We start from the raw sequence: 8,866 nt of genomic DNA, 5'->3' as shown, positions 1-8,866 counted from the left end.
TTTTCCTCACCTCTCTCATCCATGAAACTCAGCACTCTATATACCCTCCCATTCCCCCTTGGGATGCCTCTTAGAAAACCTCCAGCCTCTCCACACTCGACCTGAAGGGCACTAAATTTATTCACTTTTGCAATCCAAAGGGCCACCTAATGTCACCTTATATCCTAATACTATTGGAGACCTTTAAAATACTGTGAGTGATCTAGGAAATGGAAAGAGATTTCCCGATCCCCTATTTCTCTGCTCCAAGCCCTGTTTGTTTTTGTCTAGTCCCCCACCCCCACACTGTGTGAATGTCCTGTCCTTTAAGTTACCCTAGATAGATCTGTAAGTTTGTTGCAAAGTGGGAGCTAGGAGCGAGACCTAGCGGGAGGGGGAGGAAGCACAGGAGTAGGCCAGCTGCAGCGTGCACACACCCTGCACACACTCCTCCCTGGCTGATGCATCTCTCAGGTTCTCCCTGTAGTGTCCTCTGTCTGTGTCCAGGGCTCAAAAATTCCCACCTTAAGCCTTCTTTGTTACCTTACTGGATTCAGTTTCACTGGGACTCAGGTGTCTTTTAGGTACAAGTGGCATTGGACCACTTTTATGCTGTCCCACTTCAATTAAAAGCTGGCTCTGGAGTTAGGGTGTGGCTCCCCCTCCTCTAGACTCAAGCATGCTTATTTAAAAGTTTCCTCCAAAATCTCTGTCCCATATCAGGCGAGCCCAGAAAGGAGATCAAAACAAGATAAAGGGACAGACTCTTCCCAATGGGGACTGTTGCTACTCATCTCATATGCTTTGGTTTTGTTCTCCAAAACTTTTGCTAAGGTATAAATCTTGCCTCAAAGATCTGTAAGCCTATTGGGTAAGGTTACAAGTCTGAAAAAAAAATCCGTAACACTGGGGTTCATAGTTAAAAATCCATACTTAGGTAATCTTAAAGGAACCATGTGGTATGTTGCCATTTTAGGATAAACCAACCAAGGAGGAAACAACTCCGAGCTATGAAGCCCAAACCAAATAATTCCTCCACTATTTTCTATCACTCTAGTGAACCTTGCCCTTATCAGCCTCAACCAGTAGTCCCTTCTCCTTCTGTAGTTTCCCTTTCTCCCTCCTCAGAAACAGGCTGCCCACCCAGTCAGGGTTGAGTATGGGGCATTAAAGCGGAGTACTCCACTATCACATGAGACCTTGATCTATGAAAACCAACTGTATATCCAATATATTACCCAATATACACCCTCACCTTCCATGATGTTCATATGACTCTTGCCAACAATCTTCTTCCAGAGGAGTGTAGGTGAGTCTGGGACCAGGCTATAGCAGTCTCTGACAAAGACCCTGAATGGGATTACAATACCCCAGGAGTCATCCTAGCTAGGAATCGATTTATAACTTGCCTCCTGGCCAGTATCCATAAGGCTGCCCTTAAGATGGTAAAGGGTTTATCCAGGAAAAGCACAAAAACCCATCTCGATTCCTAGACCGCCCTGCAAAGGCCCTCTTGCAGTATCCTAATCTGGATCCTGAGACCCCAGATGGGAAACAACTCCTTATGACCTACTTCTCCCAGAATTTCCCTGATATTAGGGTCAAACTCAAATGTCTAAGGAGAGGACCCCTGACTCCACGGGCAGAAGTCTTCACTGCAGCCTCAAGGTGTACCATGGGAGAGAGGAAAGAGCCCCCAAAACAAAAATATCTGATGATGGCTTGGGCCTCCCCGCTGACCAAAGCAAAAGCCCAGGCTCCCTGGTCTCCTAAAGCCTGAGGACCTCGGTGTCCTTGTTTCAAATGTGGTCAGGAGGTCCACTGGGCCTGGGCCTGTCCAAACCCTCATAAGCCACCCAGACCATGTCCAAGGTGCCATCAAGAAGGCCATTGGGGTGTTGATTGCCCCCATGTCCCTTGCAGCATGAGGACATCAAGCCCAGATTGCCCTTCATCTGACCTCCATGGTCTGGCCATGACCAACTGAGGGGCCCGGGCTCCCTTGGCCCTCAAACAGGGAGCCTCAGGTAGTTATCACAGTATCAGGGTGATTCATCTCCTTCCTTCTGGACACTGGGCTCATTTCTTCGGTCCTGATGGAGTTCTGGGGACCCACCTCTCCTTCTCATTTTTTATTGTTGGAGTAAGGAGACAGCCTTACCAGGCTCACCAAATCCCATCACTTAGCTGTATCTTGAAGAGTATTTCCCTTACCCATTTCTTCCTAATGGTGCCAACCTGTCCTGTCCTCTTGATGGGAAAGGACCTCCTGGCCAAAGTGGGAACCTCTATTTCTTTTGCTCCCCCATCTGCTTGACCCCAGGCTCACCAACCATTCCCTTCCTCCTCCTCCTCCAAACCACATGGTCTGACACACCTCTTCCCTTACCATCTGCTCAGGTAGATCCCTAGGTATGGGACACCTAAAACCCCTCTATAGCCAAACATCACACCCCTTATCATTCAACTGCAAAACCCCAACAAATATATAACCCAGGCTCAATATCTATTTTCTTTCCAAAGCCTCAAGGGACTTAAGCCTCTCATCTCTGACCTAAGAAAGAATCTTCTGTTCCCCACTTCTCCCTTTAATACCCCCATCCTCGCAGTTATAAAAGCCAATGGAACCTACTCCTTGGCTCAGGATCTCCAACTTAGCAACTCAGCAAGAGTTTCCCTTTAGCCTGTAGTGCCCATGTCTTAACATTTCAAAATGACTCAAGTTGCTGATGTCACTGTTAAGATGTGTGCAGACCATTTGTTTCTGCTGGCTTCTGTTGTCCATCATATTTGATTCCAAATTCTTCAGCTGCTTTTTTCCTCCCTGGGTTGTAACCATCCAACTCTCTTCAACTACTTGGTAAATGTTTCTCACCGGCTCCTGGAGCCTGCTACACCCTCCAGGGCCTCACCATGTGGGCAACTATTGGAACATCCCTGTTTTCTGGCCTCCTCCCCTAGGAGCTGCCTGCTAAGCCCCACAGCTTCCTTAAGCCCATTGGGCCTCTGCCACCTTGTCCCTCCTGTCTCTCAGCTCCCACCTGGAGCTGAGAGAAACTCCCTCCAGCAGAGTTCACTTTGTAACCCTTCTCCTCTTCCTCCACGGACTCTAATTTTATTAGAGCTTCTCTCTGGCCTTAATACAGTTCAAACGGCCAAAATTGGCATGCTTGATTTTCAATGATGACAATTTCTGTCACTGCACAAACAAATTATCCAAAATTCTCTTATATGTAAACTTGCTTTCTTCTCTATTTCTTTTACCTACACCTATCTGGAGTAGCTCTTACATAGGGATGTTTATCGTTCAAGAGACTCTCACCTATAGTCAACAGCGAGTCATAATAGGGTCAGGAATTACTCTATATCCGGTTGTCAAAGGCTGTTTCAGTCCCCTATAATTCCCCTATCCATCTCTTCTTCACTGGGGCTTATCACCTATATATGTTTTCTCTATTCTTGTACGATAATTCCTGTCCTAAAAACAAAAATCTTAAAAATGATCTTTGATAGAATTTAAAAAACAATGCTTGTTTAATAATGTATTAAACTTGCACCTTTATGTACTAGTGTTATAAAGGTCTGAGAATGTGAAAACTTAGTAAGCACTGAGGAAAACTTAAGTTCTGAGGATCTAAGAAAGCATTGTCTGAGGATGTGAAAGCTTAAGTAAGTTTTGAAGGTATAAGAAAGTGTTATGTAGCCGGGCGGTGGTGGCGCATGCCTTTAATCCCAGCACTCGGGAGGCAGAGCCAGGCGGATCTCTGTGAGTTCGAGGCCAGCCTGGGCTACCAAGTGAGTTCCAGGAAAGGCGCAAAGCTACACAGAGAAACCCTGTCTCGAAAAACCAAAAAAAAAAAAGAAAGTGTTTTAAAGTGTCATGTAAATGAAAGTTCTGAAGGTATAAGAAAGTGACTTGGGATGATGGAAATTGTTTCAGATTTCTTTCCCCTCTACACCATTGTTAAATCTATACTTAATGGTTCAACCAGACCACTTGCACGGTGGGGTCTAGAGATTGCTCACCAGCAGGTTGCCAAAAGGAGATAGTTATCCCTGTGACACCTAAATCAACTTCTAAAACACCTATCCCCTATTCCTTCTTTCTCTATGAGATGACTGTCAACATCGGCCAGATGCAGGCTGTCCTTAGCAGACCTATGAAAGATAAGATCCACAACTTCAGACAGATCTTCAAAAAACATAAGAAACAGCTTGCTGCCTCTGGCCAGTGGGTCACTGATAGTCCAGTATGACACTGGATGCTGCCCTCCTCACCCCTCTTCTCCTTCTTTGCTTAATCCTGCTAGTTGCACCCTGACTTATAAACTTCTTGTCTAGATTTCTTCAACAACAGATTCAAGAGATTTCTAACCAGACTTTTAACCAGTTACTATTACAGGGTTATCAGCCCCTGGCTACAGAGCTAGAGACCTACAGCACTCGGTTACATCCTGATGATGATGATCAAGGTTGCCCGAAGAAGCTCGATGCCCTGATTTAGCAGGAAGTAGTCTAATGATAGCATCGCCCCCTTTCCTATGACCTGTTTATCAATAATAAACAAAAAAGGGGGAAATGAAAGCCCCTTGAGCCACTTGAGTGTCCAGGCCCCTTCCCAGAAGACCTCTAACTGCCAGGTTCCACCCAAAGAATATTCTAACTACCCTAACTGGTGGACCCTGCCCCCACCCTACAGAGCAAAAAGCCCAATCTCTGGACATGAAATCCCACCAATCTCCATCCTGGAAAGCTCCACCCTGAAAAGTTCTACCCCTTCCCAAGAAGCTCTATATAAGCCCTCTGTCCTGTTCAGTTTGCTGCTATTTCTTGCTCAAGCAGAGGCAGTCACCCTCCTGGTTTTTTCCCTCCCAATAAATCTCTTGTGTGAGGTTTGTTTTGTGGTGTGACTTTGTGGTATTCCTTGGCTTTCAGCTTCCAGGATACCTTTTCATGTGAGCTGCAATGCTTACATGAAATATGTATTACTCTCATTGGTTAATAAAAGAGCTAACTGGACAATAGCTGGACAGGTAGAGGTTAGGTGGGATTTGCAGACAAAAAAGAGAACATGAAGAAGAGAGGAGTCTCAGAATCACGAGTGATTATTTAGAAATTGACTGACAGGACAGAAAAGTATGCCTACATCTACCCACTGGAGAATAGACCTCTTCCAAAGAAATTTACAGTCACTTTGTCCCAGACTAGCCAATCTTTGAGAGTATGAAGTTCACTTTGAGCCTGTGTTGAGAAACTGTCTCTTTTGAGATTGAAACATTCCATCTTGCAGGGAAGCTCCTTAAGAAGGTAAACAACCCAACAGCTTCAGAATGTCCCTGAAACTGACCAGATTCACTAGGTCCCTCCCTGCCAAAGTAAGCAATAGGAGCAGAGCTTCCAAGAAGACTCAGACAAGCTGAGCTGCAAAGAAGACTCTGAAGCTAGACCAGCTACCTGAAAGAAGCAGAAACTAACCAAGCTGCCTGTAAGAGGTTTATAACAGAGTTACTTGGAAAGGATACTCTTCAACTTATTGACCTGCATGCAGGCTATGCAGTGTGTTCAAGGTTCCAGGCTTTGTGAGCTATCACCCATGCTTTTGCCCTTCTCACCCCTCTTCTCCTTCTTTTCTTAATTCTGCTAGTTGCACCCTGCCTTATGAACTTCTTGTCTAGATTTCTTCAACAACAGATTCAAGAGATTTCTAACCAGACTTTTAACCAGTTAGTATTACAGGGTTATCAGCCCCTGGCTATAACCAGGGGTGGGCTTTGGTGATGCAGCTGTCTTAGAGTCATTTCTGCTTCTGTGAGTAACCTCTCACATTTTCCTGTAAGTAACCCCAATAAAACTCATTGGCTAATCAAGTTGGACTTCGGTGGTATTCGTACTTTGGTCTGTTGTGGGATCCCTATCTGGGGTGAGTAGATGTGTGTTGCATCTTTACCATAAAAGTTCAGTCACACAGCAGCCTGCATATCAAAGCACACCAGACTGAAGGAACTGGAGCAGCAGGAAGTAGAGGACCAAGATGAAGGTAGGCAATCGGACAACTCATGAAGAGAGTTCCAGTTTGTCCTAATTAGTATACCCAGAAAATAGTGCATCTATTAGACAAAAGGTCTTCAATGAGAGGGGATTAACTGGACTATGGACTAGAGGACAATCAGCTGAGGACAGGAAGCATCTCAGCATGAAGACAGCAGAGGAAAGACTTAATGCAAAGATGGAGAACATAAAGAGTGGAGAAACAAATAATAGACCAAAATTTTCTCAAAACTATGACACATCACGTATCAAATGGGTCTCATGAAAACAAGCCTCCTTTCCAGTGAGATTTCAATCTAAAATCTTCCAACAGTAGAAAATGAAAAGTCATGGTACTTAAAAAGTATCCAAAGCAAATTGATTTAGATTTCTCAACACCAAGTGTTGGTCAGCACCCAGTGGCATCTTTAAACTCGAGAGAAGAAAATCTTAGAGCCTACAATTCTAACACTTAAGAATCCCTCTGGTGGACTCTGAGACCACAGTGGGGCATGGCAAGGGCTCTCAACAAATTATGTCCAGCCACCACTTGGCCCAGAAATCAAAAGGAAAACTAATAGTAGAGAGGAAGGACAAGAATTTAATCAATATAACCATACTGAGAAGAGAGTGATGACTAAGCATGTCACCTCCACCTTAGAAGGGGACACTGACCTGAACACTCATACTGTCTAGGGAGGGGACAGGAAGGGAGGTATGCCTAATTAATGGGCCTTGGTCAAACTATAGTTTGGGTTATCATTATTTGGACCGGTCAGTTGGAACCCTGATAAGGGTCATTGCTGCCTAAGCAGCAGATAAGACTGTCCACACAAATCTGTTGTTCCTGGAATTCAAAGTAATGGCACAGAAGGGTGACTAAGAGCAAAGTAAGCAGATTCAAAATGGAGGCAGAGATGCCAAAGGTTTATCCTGCGTTTAGATACTCATTAGACCTAAGTGGAAAGTCAGTGCCTTTAGCAAAGGCTGCCTCCAAGTCCTTGTTATAAACCCACACCAACCAAGCTCTGACTTCCCCCAGTGTCCTAAAATTTAATTCTAACTCTGTCCACAGAGAGCTGGTGTCAACAGACTGCCCCTATTTCAAATGCATCACAAGCCCAGATTTCTTACTTCTTATCAACTTGTTTTACATCAGGAATTCCTCAGGCTCTCACCCTCAAATGTAAAAGTGTGCAAGAGCAGCTCACAGCACCGGAAACACAGCAACACTGACAGGACATACTTCAAGGATAGCCAAACTGAAGAGATGCATAAAAGAATAGAACTTCCAGGCAGATCAGCACCTCGGTGTAGTCTCGAAGGCCCACAGTCTAGGGGTTCTATAGAGGTTCTGCTACAGAGACATGACTGATTAAATTACTGATGTTGGGTTAAGTCAGCCCTTCTTGCCTCCCTGAGTGAAGAGAGACTAAAACTCCAGCCCTCCAATCCAACCCTGGCTGGTTTCTCTGACAACAAGCCCAAAAGCTGTGGTTATCAAAGAACCTAGAAGGGCCTTATTATGAATAACTGTCTACTCTATTTGCTTTTCATTTATGTTTGTAAGTGAATGAATGAATGAATATCTGTATGAATATCTATGCTTCACATGTGTACAAGTGCCCATGGAAACCAGACAAGGGAAACAGATCCTCTGGAACTGGAGTTGCAGGCAGCTGTAAACTATCACGTGGGTGCTGGAAATTGAATCCATATCCTCCAGAAGAGCAGCTAGTGCTCTTAACCACTGAGCTATATCCCCAGGCCCAAATAGCTGTTTCTTGCTATTTAGGAAATTTGAAGTTTTTAGGAGCTCTGTGCCAGAGTTGAAAAATACCAGATACACAGTTTCATTGTAAACTATGTCACAAATGATAAATGCTATGAAGAAAATTCAACAAGTAACAGAATGAGTGGGGTGGGAGGAAAGGGCTGTACTTTTAGCTAAGCCATTCAGCAAATGCCTCTCTGGGAAGGTGCCATCCCAACTGACATGTGGGTCAAATGAGAGCATGAGCCATGAAGAGGTAAGGCACAAGCCCTGGGAGGAAGTATGCACAGCTTGCTGGGGCAGAGAGAAAATTAATGTTTTAGGTATAAATATATAATGGCAGGCTGGCAAGGTGGTTCTGTAGGTAAAGGCACTTGCCACCAAGCCTGATGACTGGAGTTTGATTCTCCAGACCCGCATGGTGGAAGGAAAGAACCAGTTCCCGAAAGGTATCTCCTGATTGCCACATGTAAGGCATGGCAAGTAAAAGTGTGAATGTGTGCACATGCATGGGAACACACGCACGCACGCGCGCACACACACACACACACACACACACACACACACACACACACACACATACATACATACATTTTTATTTAAAAATAAATACTACGAGCCGGGCGGTGGTGGCACACGCCTTTAATCCCAGCACTCGGGAGGCAGAGCCAGGCGGATCTATGTGAGTTCGAGGCCAGCCTGGGCTACCAAGTGAGTCCCAGGAAAGGCGCAAAGCTACACAGAGAAACCCTGTCTCGAAAAACCAAAAAAAATAAATAAATACATAAATACTATAAATGCATAAATAGCATATAATTTCTTGTCTTGATAAAGTAACATGATGCCATAGTAAAAGAGGAGAAACTGCATTTGAGTGTAGTCCCAGCAGAGGGAAGGCTGAGCCAGAAAGATTGTGAGTTTGAGGCCAGCCTGGCCTACAAAACAAAATAAGATTTAGAGGAGGCAAAAGAGCAAATGTGCAATGGATATTCAATAAATAAAAATCTAATGTTCTTACATACATATGTAAATATAATGTTTTTACACACACATACATACATATATATATATGTGTGTGTGTGCATA

Source organism: Peromyscus californicus, unplaced genomic scaffold (genome assembly GCF_007827085.1).
Source record: "Peromyscus californicus insignis strain IS unplaced genomic scaffold, ASM782708v3 Scaffold_6__1_contigs__length_162567912, whole genome shotgun sequence".
In the NCBI taxonomy this organism is placed as follows: domain Eukaryota; kingdom Metazoa; phylum Chordata; class Mammalia; order Rodentia; family Cricetidae; genus Peromyscus; species Peromyscus californicus.
This window is presented reverse-complemented; position numbering follows the sequence as displayed.